The sequence below is a fragment of the Mytilus californianus genome, unplaced genomic scaffold (genome assembly GCF_021869535.1).
Source record: "Mytilus californianus isolate M0D057914Y unplaced genomic scaffold, xbMytCali1.0.p SCAF_2, whole genome shotgun sequence".
NCBI lineage: Eukaryota > Metazoa > Mollusca > Bivalvia > Mytilida > Mytilidae > Mytilus > Mytilus californianus.
Genome location: NW_026262668.1, coordinates 30031280 through 30051480, shown reverse-complemented (window position 1 = coordinate 30051480; position 20201 = coordinate 30031280). Strand labels below are relative to the sequence as shown.

The 20201-nt window shown below is 34.7% G+C and overlaps 1 protein-coding gene across 1 annotated transcript in view; it reads right to left on the bottom strand.

Moving 5' to 3' along the window:
- Positions 1 to 20201, bottom strand: part of LOC127728939 (uncharacterized) — a 667964-nt gene that overhangs the window by 614516 nt on the left and 33247 nt on the right. The window lies entirely within an intron of this gene.

The following is a 20201-nucleotide window of genomic DNA, read 5'->3' as shown; positions in this document are numbered from 1 at the left end:
AATGAATCAAACGGCTAAAAAAAAAAAAAAAAAATTGAATGAAACTCGAACTTTGAAGAAAATCCTTTAACACCGAAAGGACTAAAACTATATGTTTAGACATCAGATTAAAATGATACTAGTAAAAAAAATATTTCCTGTATAGATTCGAACGTTAGACGTCAGGACAGGCAGCGGACGCGTTACCGCTACACTACGTTGTCAACGTACTTATGATAGTATAAAACGATGTACTTATTCCTACTGCTTTTCATACATTTGTTATTTTTCTCCGTTTTTCTATTTGTACACCGAAATCATCTGGGAATTGGACACTTTTTTACTTGCAAAAATTGTTTACTTTTCATGTTAACTCATAAGAAAAATCTCCCGTTAAAAATAAGCAAAACTAGTTGTTTTCGGCGGTAGTCTGTTTCTCAAAGTCGTCTGCAACCGACCCGATATTTGGCCCGAATTTTTATATATTCTGAGTATTTTTAACTTGAAACGAAAAATAATTTAATTATCCAAACTATTTGTCGCTTTTATTTATATGGCGACTCAATCGGAGGGACAAAAGCAAAATGGCTGTTTATCGTGTGTGCCAAATGCATATCCATGCATACGTTTTCACCATGTTAGGTGTTGATCTAAATCGATAAAACAAAATCCAGCTTGATAAAAAGAAAAAAAGTACAATTTGAATTATGGCAAAATCTAAAAACTAAAAACCTCACCTATGGAAATATTCTTGATGTAGTTGATGGTGTCTGGTAATCACAGCCGAATGTAGAGATTTTTAGCCCTTTCTCCGATTTCGCTCCGATATTACTATTCCGACGAAGTTGTTGTTATTTAGGAGAGAATTTTTTTTTCATATTTGAGGGCCTCCGCCAACGTGAGCCAATAATTTCTTTTCTTTGTCAGAAAATCCCGTTTAAATGCAATCTTTATCATCATTCTTTTCTGTGGCTCACGTTGGCAGAGGCCTTTATTTAAAAAACGAAAGATTTCAGTCCAAAAATCAGCATTCTTTGCTAAAAGATAAAATCAGCATGTGCTACTAAAGAACAGATATATGCAAATTACTTCCGATAATAATTTCATTTATTTCATGAAAATTATTTTTTTGACAAAAAAGGGGGCCAAATACGACCCTTAGTGTACCTTGTCCATAGTTTCCTAGAACGATCTGGTTCCATGTACTTATAACATGTTTATACCATAAAGTTAGTCGAAATTATATGAAATGTCATGAAGGTTAAACGTTAACGATTTTAAATTCCGGTATTTCTAATAGGTAGTTTTTGAACCCAATAATTATTTTGTTTTAGATAAGCATTAACTTAAGCCAATAAAACCGATGACTGTAGACACGATCGTATGTAGTAAAATGATGAAAACGCAGGGAACATTGGATGTTCATTTCAAAATATTTTTAAACAAAGTATGACATAAATTTTAATAAATAGAATATTACAGCATTTATTTTTTATAATTACCTACAATTTACAATGAAACAGATTTTTACATGCCAAAACTTTGATGTCACAAGTCAATAACTTCCTGTCAATCTGAAACCTGAACAAACCGACCCACTGTCCATAACGGCCCCTTTTCATAGTAACATAGCCGGTTGGGTTATAAAGTTTTACTGTAGGTGAATTTAAATTATTGAATATGCTTGTCAATTATATGTTTTTGTGTCTAAGAAGGGTCAGTTTTGAATAATATTATGTTTTAAACTTGTAATAAGCTTAAATTGTATCACAACCTAAATGACAAGTTGTGTTTTAGTAGATTAACACTTTAGTAACCGAACTTATTGGAAAGGTCAACAACTTGTTAATTTATGAAGCCCAAACTTTCTTTAGCTTTTAATACGTTGATGAGAGGTTGGGAAATTCAGACATATAGTTTTTGTGTAAATGCAGCAAAAAGTTTATGTGATTATTGTTTGGTCGTAACTACAAGACATTATTTTGAAACATGAGTCATTTTCTCCCTAACAATTATTATGATATGGACTAGTCATTGTCACTGAAGCATACGCAATTGGATTAAAAGAAGGTATTTTTGCTTCAGATTTACATGTTTACCTTTTGAAATGTGTCTTGTGCGTATTATGCAATAACTTGAATGTAACTATAACTGATCATTAACACAGGGATGGCAACTATGGCGTTAAGCACGATTAAAGAAATAATAAAAGTATTTGTGTTTTTATGAAAATTATAGTTGTGAATTGATTTTTCTGTCTATCGTCTATGTTAAGATTTAATGTTAAATCAAAATAAAAGATAGTCGTTGAGTTATTAAAAGTTTGCTACATAAAAACAAGTTAATTTGCATATCTTTTCATAATCACGTGAACAGTAATTTAATTGACATTCAAACTGGACATTTGACGAGTTCATGTTATTATTATCAGTTAAACAAAAGGTACGTAAGTTTTTATATTCCCAAATTCTTGATTTTTTGCCAACACTTTCACGGTAGGTATAGTGTCCGGCTAGGATCGTGGTTTTTCGAGTGATTCGGTCCGTTTTTTTCGAGTGTAGTTCGGGCTTTTTCGAGTGAAAAAACATGCGATAAGGTCAATTAACTGCAAGTTCGTAATTATAATGTTTTTTTTTCACGACTACCCAACTTATTTTGATTACTATACATGTTTTGATCAACAAAGAAGCACAATTTCCTTGATTCTAACAAAAAATAAGTGTTTATTATTGTCCGGGCTTTTTCGAGGGCAACTGTGAAATCGTCCGGGTTTTTTTATCAAATGGTCCGGGTTTTTGAAAAGAAATATTTTGATAAAAAAAGGTATTCTTGACTTGAAAAAATGACTTTTTCTAGTTTATAACTGTGAAGGACAATATCATATCTTCCCAACAAATCACAAAACCATATTACTCCGGTTATTAATATTAACCTTTTTCATTCAATTCTGTTCGGAAAACATTCTACCACAACTTTCTAGTATTAAATTAGAACTTATTGGATCCTCTATAAAAAGGTCTTTAGAACATAGTGCAGGTGACTCATAATCTTTTTCAACTTCATTTCATGGTTCTTTGGTTGTCACAGCTAATATAATGTTTTTCGTGGTGAACCCCAGAGTTTTTATACGGGACGTATTATGGTATACCGTTGTCCGTCCATCGTCAGCAATTGTTTATATCTATTGAGGTATCCTCCCTTTCGGATTTTATAAATTTTAAATATGTTTCTGAGTTATTGGATTTTATTAAAAAAAACTAGAGGCTCTAAAGAGCCTGTGTCGATCACCTTGGTATATGTGCTGCAGTGCATATTAAACAAAGGATACTCTTCAACATTGAAGACAAGAATAGAATTCATGACAAAATTCTCTGTTTTGGTGATCATGGGTGACTTGCTTGTAATTTTTACTTTACTGAACATTCTTGCTGTTTACAGTTATCTCTATCTATAATGAACTTGGTCCTGTAGATTCAGATGAAATGATTTTTTGTAAAAGTTAACGGACGACGAAGACGAACAGCGATGAACGCCAAGTGATGGGAAAATCTCACTTGACCCTTTTGGGCCAGATGAGCTAAAAAGGGGTAATTTTACAGTTTTCAGACAATATTTTTAAAGTGCTTTTATAAGTTTTCACGAAACTTTGGTGGCTGGTCTACATAGATTAAGGTAACCCCCCTTCAGTTTTTCATAAACTTTTGATATGATATTGAGAAATTATTTATACATGTAGGTTTCATAACATGTGAGAACGGATATCGCTTAATATCAACGTTAGTTATTTAATTTCAAAATACTACGGCGAGTTTATTCTATTTGAATTAAATATCAAACGGTATCCCATTTTCACAAGTTGTTAAACCTATTTGTCTTAATATGGTCAAAACTCTCACTGTGTTAAATCAAAAATTACGCAAATCCTTGGTGTGGTATTTTTCACACGAAATATATATCGTCGTAACCTTTGAAGGTCATTAATGACCTAACGAATAGCCAATGAGATGCCGTAATATCATCTTATAATTCTGGATAAGCAAATCAAATTAACGCCGATTTTCGTATCACACTCTGTGCAGTGAGATACGAGAAATGTCTATTCATGCAAGATATAGATAATAAGCCACAACCATAAGAGAATAAACTTCAATCTTTGAAAACGCTTCGGGCGTAGCATGCGCTCATGGCGAAGCTTTTTATCAAAAACACAGTAAGAAACCTACTGGACAGCAGAGAAGAATCGGAAAAATGCTATGTAATAAGAAATATTCTAATGAAAGAAGTCTTCCCCCTGCCTCCACAAAATAAAATCATAAGACACAAAAACAAAAATCATACTCACACTAAATCCGACCAGTTTTTATTCTCATTTACAATAAAATTTGAATTAAATTTCATAATTATATAGACAGTTAACAATGAAGTGAATAGTTCATCAGCTTCACACACTATATGTACGTACGTCTCATTCCAAATTGTCTATGCTTACATTAGATTGTTGGCATAATGAATATATAATGAACATGTAATTTATAAGAAGTGATTAACAACAATATATACAAATGAACGATACTTGTTTGTAAAGTTTAATCGTAGTACAACATTATCAAACTGATGAATGCATTGGTTTCATGCCCTTAAAAGTACACAATTTGAACTTTTTTTATTGTTTTTAAACGTAAACACACTGACATTTAACATTAACTTAAGCCTTGGAAATTTGTATAATCACTCGATAAAGCACGGACGCACTCGATAAAGCCCGGACTGCTCTCGAAAAAACCCGAACACATAGAAATGAATTTAGTCTCAAAATGTCGTTTTCAATGCAATAAAAAGAATTTTTGTAAAGTGTCTGTATATCTAAGGATATAAGGATTCAATGCATGCATTTCCATCGACATTGGCATTGGTATGTGTATAAAATTGGCTTTATTCGGTTTTTTTTTGGAATAAAAGCATTGTAAGGCTAAACTTTTTTAACAAAAAATAATATCGGATTGATAATATATTTTTATCTTAAATACTAACACAACTTGTATATCCTTATATCTTAAACCCAAGCGTCTATATCATGTCTTGTCAAAAATGAAGTCTGTTTGTTTACATTTTTTATCATAATCACTCGAAAAAAAGTGGTCACACTCGAAAAAGCCCGATCAAATCACTCGAAAAACCACGATCCTAGACGGACACTATATACCGTGACTTTGTTGCATAGAGATTATTCACAATATCAAATTAGAAGTGATTTGAAAAGAAATTGCACCATGATATATCCGCTATCTATAATATGAATGGACCAAGTCTTTTTAAATAGTATATATATATATAAAGCCCTAGAAATCATTCTGAAAAAAAGTAAAATAGGAGGGGCCCAATGACATGATGTCATGAAGAATCTGCAAAAGTGTGATTCAAATCAATTCTATGGTTAAGTCCATGACTTTGTGTTGAAAAATCCAGTAATAATTCTGATCAAAAAGGAAATATGAGATCCTTAGATCAAGAACATTACGTAATAAAAGATTATGTGAAAGTTTTGTTGAAATTTATTATGTGGTTTAAAAAAAATTGGTCCATACGGACGGACACTTGTTCACTATATATACCCCCACTTCATTAAGCCGGGATATGAATAGGAGATGAACAATGGCATTATGTCATGAAAAATGTGCAAAAGTTCTACCCTCTAACATGAAAGGTTCAAGTCCATTTGTCTAAGCTTTTGTATGAGAAACCCCAGAAATCATTCAACTCAAAAACCGGACTAAGCGGTGCATAAGAATATTATTACAAGAATACTCCGTGAAAGTTTGATTGAAATCGTATCACTGGTTAAGGCATCTTCTCTCAAACTACAAAAATAAGGTACAAAAGGACTGATGCAAAAATATTTGGGTTATTGATGTGAAGAAATGGTACATTCGGTCAAAAGCGAAATGGTGACATCTTATATGAGTTAGTGCCCTTGAAATTGTAAAATTTAAGTTTACTTGATTATCATTTCATACTGGTACATAATAAAGTCATAGAGTCTTTAGGAAAAGATTTGAAAAGATATGACCTTGAAAAATATAAACTGGAGGGGACCTTGAGCAAACAGGGAGTAGTCTTTTCTGAACTAATTCAAGGGAATAGTACTAAGAAATATTTAAAATCGGCATACAATAACCTTCTATTGACCCTTTGTTAACAAGAGGTAGCTACTTATCACACTTTTCTGAAAGAAAAAGACATAGAAGCCATATATTTTTTGGAATCAGTGTGAAGTAAACTATCTTATGGCACTGGATGTGACCTTCTGTAAACCGGAAGTGGCTGATTATCTCTCTTATTACAAGTGAATGTAAATGAAAACCATATATTTCGGAAATCACTGTAGAGAAGGTATGATATGAGACCAGAAGTGACGTTTTCTAAACCGGATGTAGCTTTTTTTTGTCTATAATTAAAGACAAAATTATAGAGAAACCATATTTTTTTTGAAATCAGTGTAAAGTACGCTATTGAATGACACCGGTAGTGACTTCCTGTAAACGCAGGTGGATAAAAGGTCCGCTGATATGGGACCTCAGGTAATAGGTGCCCTCAGGTAACAGGGGGAATTTGTCATCGATTAATTCGCACGAAAATATAGTTCCCTATTTGGATCAATCTTAATTCCAAATTTTAATGTGACTAAATACATAAGATGTTAACCAAATTGCCAGGCGATTTAATTATTTTCATACCTAAGGCACCGATCATTTATCTTATGTGTGGGTGTTGACTGGGGGTGGATGGTAAAATTAAATAGGATTTTCAGGAAAAATAAAATTGTTAAAATGACCTGACCGTTAAGGTAACGCAATGGTGACCTGAGGTTACCTGACCATGTACAGTAAAATAGTGGTGACAGTGGCGGATGCGGATCCAGAACTTTTTATAAAGGCGGGGGGCTACTGAGTGCCTTAATAGGCCCGCTACAGTCAGGCTTTAGTGATTCCCGATATAATCAACCACAGTTTTCCCACAAAAGGGGGTGGGGGGGGGGGGGGGGGGGGGGGGAGGGCTGGATCGACTAGTGGGTAACCTGAGATAACCTGACCATGCAAAGTAATACAATGCTGACCTGAGATAACCTGAAAATATTTGTGTTTTGTAAAGCTGGCCTAGGGTTTATGACTATGTACAGTAATACAGTGGTGACCTGAAGTAACCTGACCATGTACAGTGATACAACGGTGACCTGAGGTAACCTGGAGATATTTGTGTTTTATAAAGCTGTTTTTTTTGTACTAAAAGGTGAACTTTGAATAAACTGACCATGTACTGTAATTGCAAATGAGGCCTGTGGTAACCCGAATAGCAATGATATTGTAAAGGTGACATTAAGGAACCTGGTCTAATTTTGCATTGCAAAAGTAAACCGGGTAACATGATCAAATATTGTATTACAGATACTATTTTTGTTTTTCGTAAAAGTGACATTAGGTAACCTGAGCATGCAAATGTATGTTTTTGCAGTGTTGACCTCAGGTAATCTGAATTTACAAGTGTATTGTAACTGTGACTTGGGGTTACATGACCATGTAAGTATTGCAATGGTGACCTGAGGTAACCTGGCCATGTACAGTATTGCAATAGTGATCTGAGGTAACCTGAAAATGTACAACAATACAGTGGTGACCTGAGGTAATCTGAAAATATGAGTGTTTTGTAAAGCTGACTTGGGGTCACCTGACCACGTACAGTATTGTAGTGGTGACCTGAGGTAACCTGACCATGTACAGTAATACAGAGATGACCTGAGGTAACCTGGAAATATTTCTGTTTTGTAAAGCTGACCTAAATTAACATATGACCATGTACAGTATTGTAGTGCTAACCTGAGGTTACCTGACCATGTTCAGTAAGACAGTGGTGACCTGAGTTAACCTGAAAATATTAGTATTTTGTAAAGCTGACCTGGGTTAACATGACCATGTACAGTAATACAGAGGTGACCTGAGGTTAGCTGGAAATATCTATGCTTTGTAAAGCTGATCTGGGGTAACCTGACCATGTACGGTATTGCAGTGATGACCTGGGTTAACCTAACTTTGTATGGTTTTGCAGTGATGACCTGGGGTAACCTGCTTTGAGAGGTTTTATTAGCTAGCTATAAAACCAGGTTCAATCCACCATTTTCTACATAAGAAAATGCCTGTACCAAGTCAGGATTATGACAGTTGTTATCCATTCGTTTGATGTGTTTGAGCTTTTGATTTTGCTATTTGATTAGGGACTTTCCATTTTGTATTTTCCTCGGAGTTCAGTATTTTTGTGATTTTACTTTTTTTTGTATGGTATTGTAGTGATGACCTGGGGTAACGTTAATATATATATGTATTGCTAAGGTGACATTTGGTAATCTGAATACACATATATATTCAGGTTACCCCAGGTCCTTACTGCAATACCATACATGGTCAGGTTACCCTAAGTCAGCTTTACAAAGCAAAGATATTTCCAGCTACCCTCAAGTCACCTCTGTATTACTTAAATGGTCAGGTTACCTCAGTTCACCTCAGTTTGACTAAACATGGTCATGTTACCCCATGTCAGCTTTAAGCCTCGGTCACATCTTAACGGATAGCTCGAATGGATGCCGAACGGATAACTTTTTTTCAATCCGTTCATGTCCGTTAGACGTCCGTTCTTATCCGTTAGACGTCCGTTTATATCCGTTTCATGTCCGTTTAGCGTCCGTTTTATCCGTCGACGTCCGTTCTGTCCGGTGGAAAATTTTTAGCATGTTCAAAACTTTGAACGGACGTCCAACGGATGAAGTGTCCGTTGAACGTACGGTCCGTTTCATTTCCGTTTTGTATCCGTTACTTGTCCGTTATACATCCGTTAGAGGTCCGGTAGACAAATTCACCAACGGACTTCTACCGGACGTAGAACGGATAAAACGGATGATGAACGGATGGGAAACGGACATGAACGGATGGGAAACGGACATGAACGGAAGGATAATGGATACCTACCAAATGTAAAACGGATAAATGCCAATTGAAAATTTCGCGTCACTCAGAAATGAGAAGTATTGATATGTCAGATTTCTTGAGTGTCATGAACGTCTATTACTCATGATGGATCTTGGAGTAAGAGCATGTCTTCACTATCAAGCAGCTCTTATTCAGGTCCGACTGAACTTAAATGTTGCAAATATAAACCTACTAGTTGTCGAAAGGAGAAGAAGGAGAAAACAAAGGAGATGGTGGGCAAGATCATTGCTTAGTCCTGAAAGATATGTATAATTATTATCGCTTTTAATTTTCCGCTTATCTTGTTCATCCGTTTTATCCGGTACGCTTTCGTTAGGTGTCCATTTTATGCGGTACTCGTCCGTTGGATGTACGTTCGACGTCCGTTCTGTCCGGTACGTTTCCGTTTCTCGTACGTTGCATATCCTGTGAGTGTCCGTTAGGCATTCGTTACCCGTTCGTTTTATTTTATCAGTATACCAACGGACACCCAACGGATACAAATTTTGTCAACGGAAAACTTTTTATATTTCATCCGTTCGGCGTCCATTCGAGCTATCCGGTAAGGTGTGACCACAGCTTTACAAAACACTAATATTTTCAGGCTACCTCAGGTCACCACTGTTTTACTATACATGGTCAGGTTACCTCAGGTCACCACTACATAAATGTACATGATCATGTTAAAAAAAAGAGGCGAAGGATACCAGAGGGACATTCAAACTCATAGATTGAAAATATACTGACAACGCCATGGCTAAAAAGAAAAGGAAAAACAGACAAATAATAGTACACAAGACACCACATAAAAAACTAAAGACTAAGCAACACCAACACCACCAAAAGCTGGGGGTGATCTTAGGTGCTTCGGAAGGGTTGGCAGATCCTACTTCACATGTGACACCCGTCGTGTTGCTCATGTTATTACAAACCGGGAACTCTTGGTTTAATAGGTTCCTTGTGATTAGCAATCCTCTATCAAAGAAATCATGATAGGAAATACAAGCCCGGGAATATCGTATTAATTAGGAGATATATACTCCGTATACAGGCGATGCTGGAATGTTGCTACATACAAATGGAAAGTTCACAATTGGGAAGCTGAAATCATCTCTTTCGTCGCAAAGTTTTGTTTTCAACCGACCCTAATTGTCAATTTCTAGATGTAAGTCAAGATATGAGGCAGACTTAACTGTATCTGTTGTATCCTTTATCTCTAGTTTGATGGGATAGATGCGTTCAACATAGTCACCAAATTTTGAATTATTTAGTGAGAGAACATCATCTATATAGCGAAAAGTAAAGTCAAAAGATATTGCTAACTTCTTTTCTTTCTTCCTAAGAAGTTCCTGTATGAAGTCAGCCTATAAGAACTAAGGAACCCGTCGTCATGAAGAGGGGCACACTTGGTTCCCTAGGTCAGCTTTACAAAACAAAAATATGTTCAGGTTACCCAAGGTCACCTCTGTATGAATAAACATGGACAGGTTACCTCAGGTCACCTCTGTATTACTGTACATGGTCATGTTAACCAAGGTCAGTTTAAAAAACACTTATATTTTCAGGTTAACTCAGGTCACCACTGTTTTACTGTACATGGTCAGGTTACCGCAGGTCAGCACTTCAATACTGTACATAATCATATGTTAATGTAGGTCAGATTTACAAAACAGAAATATTTCCAGGTTACCTTAGGTCATCTCTGTATTACTGTGCATGGTCAGGTTACCTCAGGTCACCACTACAATACTGTACGTGGTCATGTGACCCCAAGTCAGCTTTACAAAACACTCATATTTTCAGGTTACCTCAGGTCACCACTATATTGCTGTACATGGTCAGGTTACCTCAGATCACCATTGCAATACTGTACATGGTCAGGTTACCTCAGGTCACCATTGCAATACTGTACATGGTCATATAACATTAAGTCACATTTACAATACATTCGTATATTCAGATTACCTGAGGTAAACACTGCAAAAACATACATTTGCATGGTCAGGTTATATAATGTCACTTTTACGAAAAACAAAAATAGTATCTGTAATACAATATTTGATCATGTTACCCAGTTTACTTTTGCAATACAAAATTGGACCAGGTTCCTTAATGTCACCTTTACAATATCATTGCTATTCGGGTTACCACAGGCCTCATTTGCAATTACAGTACATGGTCAGTTTATTCAAAGATCACCTTTTAGTACAAAAAAATCATCTTTATAAAACACAAATATTTCCAGGTTACCTCAGGTCACCATAAGAATACTGTACATGATCAGGTTACCTCAGTTCACCACTGTATTACTGTACATAGTCATAATATCCTAGGCCAGCTTTACAAAACACAAATATTTTCAGGTTATCTCAATTCAGCATTGTATTACATGTGCATGGTCAGGTTACCTCAGGTCACCCATTGGTCGATCCAGCCCCCCATCCCCTTTCGTTGGAAAACAAGTGGTTGATTATATCGGGAGTCACTAAAGCATGACTGTAGCGGGCCTATTAGGGCAGTCAGTAGCCCCCGCCTTTTATAAAACGTTCTTGATCCGCCACTGTCACCACTCTATTACTGTACATGGCCAGGTTACCTCAGGTCACCATTGCATTACTTTAACGGTCAGGTCATTTAAAAAATTATATTTTGAACAGATATATCATGTTATGGAGGGGTATTTGTGAAAAATACCAGTCAAAGGACTGTGAAATTTCCCAAGCCGTGAGGCGAGGGAAATTTGGTCCAAAGACTGGTATTTTTCGCAAATACCCCTCCATAACATGATATATCTGTTTAATTACACCGAATAGATTTGGATTGAAACTGTCTGTACATGTGAATCGTAGTACCGCGGGAATTATGCATGTACTTATACGCGTTAGCGCTGTCTTTTTGTAACGTCATGGTATCTTTGTGTAAACGTCATTGTTATCCCATTATTAAATCGTTCATTTGTATAGACGTTTTTTTTTTCTTCCTCTTTATATGTATATCTCTGACAGTTTTCGGTTTAACTCAATCAATAGTGCTTAACCATGTTGTCTTAATAATCGGGATAAAGTGAGAAAGGTTCTGAATAATTTTGGCGGGAACAGGCTCGCGAGGGTAAAAAAGGAATATCCAAAATGGCAAATACCACGGCAGAGAGGGGAATTTGAGGCAAATTCACCGGCAGTGGTGAAAAACAGGCAAATTCGTTTGAAACTAGGAAATAATGTTAGAATTAGCGAAAATACACTGGCTAACAACCAATCAAATTCCGGCATTCTTATATAAGGTGTAATTATTCCTGAAAATCCTATTTAATTTTACCATCCACCCCCAGTCAACACGCACACATAAGATAATTGATCGTTGCCTTAGATATGAAAATAATTAAATCGCCTGGCAATTTGGTTAACATCTTTGGTATTTAGTCACATTAAAATTTGGTATTACGATTGATCCAAATAGGGAACTATATTTTCGTGCGAATTAATCGATGACAAATTCCCCCGGTTACCTGAGGGCACCTATTACCTGAGGTCCTACATCAGCGGACCTTTTATCCACCCGCCCTGTAAACCGGAAATGGCAGATTATCTTCCTTATTTTATACTAAAGACCTGAGCAACCATACGTTTTAAAAATCAGTGTAATATATCCTTTTATATATGACATTAGAAGTGAAATTTTCTAAAGCAGGAGTCGTACATTATTTCCCTGATTACAAGTGAAAGTACAAAGAAACAATATGATTTTGAAATTAATGTTTAGGTCACCTGTTTTCTCATACCTTTAGTGCTTATTCACCATTTTTATCTTTTTTTAAATTCTTAGTCATGTTCTTATATAATGTAGATCGACCTTTTTGATTAGGTCTTTTCACTTTTCCATGGATGATCCTTTTGATTTTGTTCTGATTATCATTATTTTCTTCAACCAGATTTTGTTCTGGCGTCAAATTTTGGTTTCACAATTGTGTCATTTGGATATTTCTTATATTGTATCGCACAGTTTAACTGTAGCGATACTGAGATTCCATATGAGTTTATTTCCCTTTTGTATTTTAACATAAGTGATATACAAATGAAACTTATGAACCGTGAGTAATAGAGACCTAGGGTATCTTGATTTGAGGGCCTTGATCCACCAAAAAGTAAATGGTGTCAAGGTCAGGATCAAATCATGTTCCAAATTTTGCCCTTAACTTATGCATGCATCTTATCTCATACTATAAAAGCTATATATAAAAGATATGGAACGCCATGACTGCCTTATGTTGATGATCATCATTATATGCAGTGGTCACAGCATTATATGCAGTGGTCACAGCATTATATGCAGCCGTGACAGCATTATATGCAGTGGTCACAAAATTTTATGCAGTGGTTACAACATTATATGCAGTGGTCACAACATTATATGCAGTCGTGACAACATTATATATATGCAGTTGTCGGAACATTATATGCAGTGGTTAAAACATTATATGCAGTGGTCACAACATTATATGCAGTCTTGATAGCATTATATGCAGTTGTCGGAACATTATATGAAGTGGTCACAACATTATACGAGTTTTGTTGATGAAGGTGATGATCAGTGATGGTGACGATGATGATTGGTGATAGTGATGGTGGTGGTTCAGATTCTGTAAACTTCGTAAATTTTTTATCGGAAATTGCCGAATCCAGTCATAATTGATAATGCAGCAAACAAAACGAAACAGTTATTGAAGTCATGTAATTTAGGCAATTCGATTGAAATCTTTATCAGAGAATAAAATAACACCTGCTATTGTCTGCAAATTGGATAGACATTATTTTATCCATTTAGGGGTAGTTCATTCCGAGGAAATGGTGAAACTAAGAGTTGAATGCATTAATTATAGTTCTATTTATCTTAAGAAATACGCACGGCATAATGTAATTAAAAATAATGAATGATAAATATGAAACATTGAATGGCATTTGTATACTATATGTCTCGAGTTCATATCATATTGAACAACCAAAAGTTATAAGCCACTTAAAGTCTTTAGTCAATATTCAGTGCCATATTTCATATATATGTAAAACTCAGAACGACGTCCACCGGGAACCTATGATCGAGATCCGTTCCTCAAATCATGTGGTGCCATGACTGTACATCAAAACTATTACTGGAAGTCTCCTCTTTTCGATGTCTTATATGATTTGATCATTTGTTCCAACTTTGATCGTTTTTTTATTTTCTCTGAAGTGATCGTTTTGTTTTCGTATAATGCTGTCCAAATATACAAATATTTTTTTTAATATTTTATACAAATCACAATGGCTTATGTAAAGGAACAACAAAGGATAAAGCATCCCGTCGAAAAGAATGAACTAAAACAAATTTAACAAAAACGAACATGGATAAATGACAACCGGTCAACCACCGACAGTAGATTCTGCACTTGGACAGAAATAGTTTGCGTACATGAAACACGTCGATCCACTCAATTTACGTACGATGTCTCATTCCTTTCATATTCATATGAAAAAAGGAGATATGGATATGCGTCAATAAGGCAGCAATCCAACGACAAAGATAACCGTACAACACTGGAGTCATACAGTCGTCAATAATAGACAGCTATCTATGCAATATATAAAACTCTGATTGAAATAAGAAAATTAAAAAGAAGGACCAATTTACCACGAATTTATTCCACGCCAGGGGCATTTTTAAGCCTTTTGATCTTATTTCAATGATCAGTATCATCATATTCACAATTTAATATGTTTATACTTTAAGTTTTTAAAAACATTATAATTGTGCATTTCTGATCATTCAACCCAAAATAAACATCTTCAGATTACTCGGACTGCAATTTAGATATTTCATGACCCAGTATTTTTTAAGTAGAACCAAATATCTGTCAGAAGTAAACTATGTATTGCATTTTGGAAACAAATTAATTTATGTTGGTCAGCGATGTCATTCGAAATAGAATTTTACTAAAACATATAAGATTTGCAATATTGCTTAAAAAGGCATAGAACAGCAATTTTTTAGCGCAAAATAACTATTTTATGAATGAAAATCTTTTTAAGTATATAATTCGGTCTATGCAATATATAAAAATCCAATAAGTTTCGACAATTTTCCGATTCTTTCCCCTTGAGTGAAACATATACAGGAGAAAGAAGCCCCACAGAAACAATCAAGATCCACCATCAAAAGTAAAGTACTTAGAAAACAAAAAATATTCAGCTATGAAATTTTCAACTTCTGACAAGGGTCCTAACATGGGATATGTAAAACAATTTGTTAGCAAACATAACTGAAATCCCAAGACTATAGCAACAAGACAAGCTTGTATGTGAAAAGAATTAGAACGCCAATAACAACAACGAGAGGATTTCACAGTAAAACAATAGTTCTCCATTAAGAGACATAATAACGAGTGGCGAGTTTTTTTTTTTGTGTTGAGGTGACAAAATGTTTGTGCGAACTTTCATTAAAATCAAAGAAGTGCTCAGTAATAAATATAATTCCTCTTTTACTTGTTGTTGCTTTCATCTGGACCTTAACACAAAATTAAATCAGAATCATTCATGTGTAAAAAATAGGTCGAGGTGACCAAATTTTTTTCAAGGTCCTTTGTTATTATCAAAGATGTGCGTTCTAAAAGATATCATTCCTCTATGACTTGTAGTTGATTAGATTTTGTATCTTAATGCAAAACTTAACCAGGATTAAATTAGGTCGAGGTGACCCATTTTTCATGGACATTCGTTACTATCCAAGATGTGCGCACTAATAGTAAATCATTCCTCTTTGACACGCAGTTTGTTTCGATCTAAACCTAAATGCAAAACTAAGCCGTGACAGACTGACGAACAAAAGTAGTAAACGCTATATCCACTCCCAAACTCCGTTTTCCGAAGGGATGATAAAGAGATGATACCTATAAATAAAAATGTTAAACTGGGTCTGGAAAAGGATAAATTTTCTTAATGAAAGTTTATATTTTGATATAAGGCTGCTGCTCATATTAAGAAGACAAACTGCTTTACGTGCTAAAAAGCTTGTAAAAGTTGGATACATTTGATGTAAAGTTATGTTAAACACCTTCAATGAAATGCTTTAAACTGCATTTTTCATATCTGTTAGATACTAAATCATGTAAAAATGCATAATTCTGAAAATCGAAGCCAAATAATGGCTCTATCATGACATATATAAGTTATCGAGATATGGGACTTAGGTCTTAAAGGCAGCTGACTATTTTATTCAAAATGTATTTATGCAATTTAAACTGAATATCGACTATAAAGCGGCACCAAGCTATAGTTCTTCAGTAGGAAATGAACTCGGGGCATATAGTATACAAACTGTCCTTTGATATTTCATTATTATTTATCGTTATTTTACTTACATTATGCTATGCGTATTTCTTAAGACGAACAGAACTAGTTAATCCATTCAACTGTTAGTTTCATCATTTCCTCGATATGAACTACCCCTAAATTTATAAAATCATGTCTGTCCAATTTGCAGACAATAGCAGGCGTTATGTTTTCTCTAATAAATTTTTCAATCGAATTGCCTAAATTACATGACCTCAATAACTGTTTCATTTTGTTTGCGGGGCATTATCAATTATGACTGGATTCGGCAATTTCCGATAAAAAAAATTTACCGAATCTGATCCACAACTGCATATAATGTTGTCACGACTGCATATAATGTTATGACCACTGCATATAAGTTGTAAGCACTGCATATAATGTTGTGACCACTGCATATAATGCTGTGACCACTGCATATAATGATGATCATCAAAATAAGGCAGTCATGGCGTTTCATAAAAAGAACTGGTAGTGAACGCTTGTGTTGTTGAGACGAAGAAATGGTACATTCAGTCCGAGGCGATCTGATGATATCTTACAGGAGTTATTGCCCCTGAAATGTTGAAATTTAAGGTAAATTGATTTTTACTTCATTCTGGTATATGATAAATCCGTAGGTTTTTTTGCAAAGGGTTGAGTTAGACATGACCTAGGAAAATATTAACCGGAAGTAACCGTTGATTATTGGAATCAGTGTAAATAAAGCTATCATTATTATGAAGCCGGAAGCGACATTTTCTAAACAGGAAGGAGTAAATTATCTCCCTTAATTCAGACAAACGTATATAGAAACCATATATGTTTTGCATCAGTATGAAGAATCTTATGATTAGACGCCAATAGTAACTTTAAGTTATCCGGAAGTAGCTGCTTATCAACTATTTAGAAATGTAATGTGGAAATACTTTCGAACAATTGGGTTTTTAACTATTATTTATCATTCTTGTCACTAAGATAAAACCTTGCAGTTGCAGAATAACGGTGCGGTGAACACCTTCCATTTTGGATTCAGATAAAGCCGAAAAAACTTATTGTTTTAGTTCATAAGTTAAAAGGTCGCCTTCATAATTTAATCATTTCCAGCACTAACTATTATTCAGTTCAGTTTTCAGGACATTTTCAAAGTACAGTACAAAATAAATGTACTACCTCACAAATTAAAAGCTGCACATTTTTCTGCTTTACTTTTTAATCTAATTTGTTTTTAAATTGTATTTTCGTGGATATTTAATTTCGTGGTTTAGCCAATGTCTACAAAGAAGCCTATAGAAAATATGTACTTCGTTGAGGATTTATCCACGAAGTCCACAAAAATTGGTATCCCACGAATAATAATGAATCCAAAGTATACAAATAATTTGAAATAAAAGAGGGACGAAAGATACCAGAGGGGCAGTCAAACTCATAGATCGAAAACAAACTGACAACGTCATGGCCAAAAATAAAAAGACAAACAGACAAATAATAGTACAAATAAGATAACATGAAAATGAAAACGACTTGCAATGATGTATAGCAGATAGAGTCTTATTGACTCTTTCAACTGTGCTTCCTTCGACATTCATTAGTTGGTTTTATTAAATTGTTTTGATAGACGATTACATTAGTGTCCAACAATTACTTAGTGAACTTCTTAAATGTTTCGAAAATCGTGAATAGACTGATGACCACGCGGGAAGCTGTTGATGTATTTTTTTTTCTGTTATTTTGTCTCCAGAACATGGAGATATTTATCATATCCATATATATCACAATGTTTTATCTTGATATATTACAGAGATAGCAGTGGTAAAAGTCCAAATTTCATAGTTAATAATCCAGTGGAAAACAATATTTCTATTCTTGGTGTGTAATGTATAATTTCTTTTTTTCTTTTTGTATCAATAGTTCATCGATATACACAAACCTTGACCTACTTCTACATTTATCGACGATTCTATCATACTAAGCTTTCTATTTTCAGTATAAAATAAGGAGATGTAGTATGATTGCCAATGAGACAACTATCTACCCAAGTTCAAAATTAGTGATTGTAAGTAATTACAGGCAACCGTGCGGCCTTCAGCAATGAGGAAAACTCATACCATATAGTCGGCTATAAAATGCCCCGACATGAAATAAAGGCAATAGTAGTATACCGCTGTTCAAAAGTCATAAATCGATTGAGAGAAAACAAATCCGGATTACAAACTAAACCCGAGGGAGACACATCAACTATAAGAGGAAAACAACGGAACAACAAAAACACTGAAGTGCAACAAAAAAAAAAAACGCCAACATATATAGACACGGACTATTTGATAACAACTGCCATATTTCTGACTTAGTTCAGGACATTTTAATAAAAAAATGTAGGATTGAACATATGGTATTATGGCTAGCCAAACCTCCCGCTTATATGGCAATGTTAAAAAATATCGCTAAAATGACAACACTACGTGACAGGAATACAGTACAAACAAACACAAGAAAACTCAGCACAGAGAAACGCATAAATAAATAATATAATAGTACAATTTAGTAACATGTAAACCGAAGAATAACAACGAACATCTTCCATTAACGACAGCACAGGACTCCACAAACAGTGACGTATTTTTGTGACGTATATATAATCTTGAAACTCATACAATTAAATGGAACGAGATCGAAAAAATAACAATTACTATCACAATACTAGTCCAAATAATTATCATGATTATGACGGTATTGAAAGGCTATTTTAAATTAATGCTGTGACGACATCATAAATATTTGGACTAACACAATACTTTATTCATGGAAAAGTGGAAATGAACTCGACTATACTGACAAATAAGACATATGTGAAATGTACCGAAAATACAGAATTCAAACCACAAACGATAAGACATAACACAATATCCAACCTAACCCACAATAGAAACATCATTACTAAATACATGAATGTTGGATGTATTAATACCGAGACACGTAGTATAGAAATGCAAATTCACACTCGGCAAAACAATCGTATTCGGGAATAGGTTATGTTCGGTATTTAGCAGACAGACAACATATAAGTTAAACCACAATCTAAGACGTGGGAACAAATGTCGTTAGTTAGTTTAGACACAGAAACATCGTATAGATCAACCAATTCGTGATGGTGTCAATACAATTTACGGAGTGTCATTATTAATCTTTCCTCCTCATAACTCTGTTGGAGCAGTTTCTGCGTAAGGAGCACACTCCTGTATACTAAGTTCGTATAGTGTGAACATGCACGAGCATAACGTATCAATTGAGATATGTAAACACCATAAAACGGAGCAGAGGGTATGTTACTGCTGAGAAATGGGAAATTGATAATTGGGAAGCTGAAATCATCCCGTTTATCATAGATTTTAGGGTGAAGTCGTTCATCTGTGTCAATATTGAGTAAAAGATCAAGGTATGAAGCAGTCCTTCTAGAATCAGTAGTACCCTTAATTTCAAGTTCACTGGGATATATGAGATGCAAGTACTGACTGAAATATGGGTTATTCAATGATAGGACATCAAAAATATGAAACAATTCAATTCAGAAAACAAACGGCCTAATTTATAACAAAACAATTTACGAAAAACAAATATGACAGACATGAACCAACGACAACCACTGACCTACAGGCTCCTGACTTGAGACAGGCACATAAAGAATGTGGCGGGGTTAGATATGTTTGTGAGCGCTCAACCCTCCCCTAACCTGGGACAGTGGTGTTACAACAGCATCCAACATATAATGGATTTAGTGTAAGACGTCATTAACAGTCAGAGAAAAACATGACCGAAGTGACGGTTTGCAATTGTTACTTAAACATCAATTTAGTTTTGTTTTGTTTAA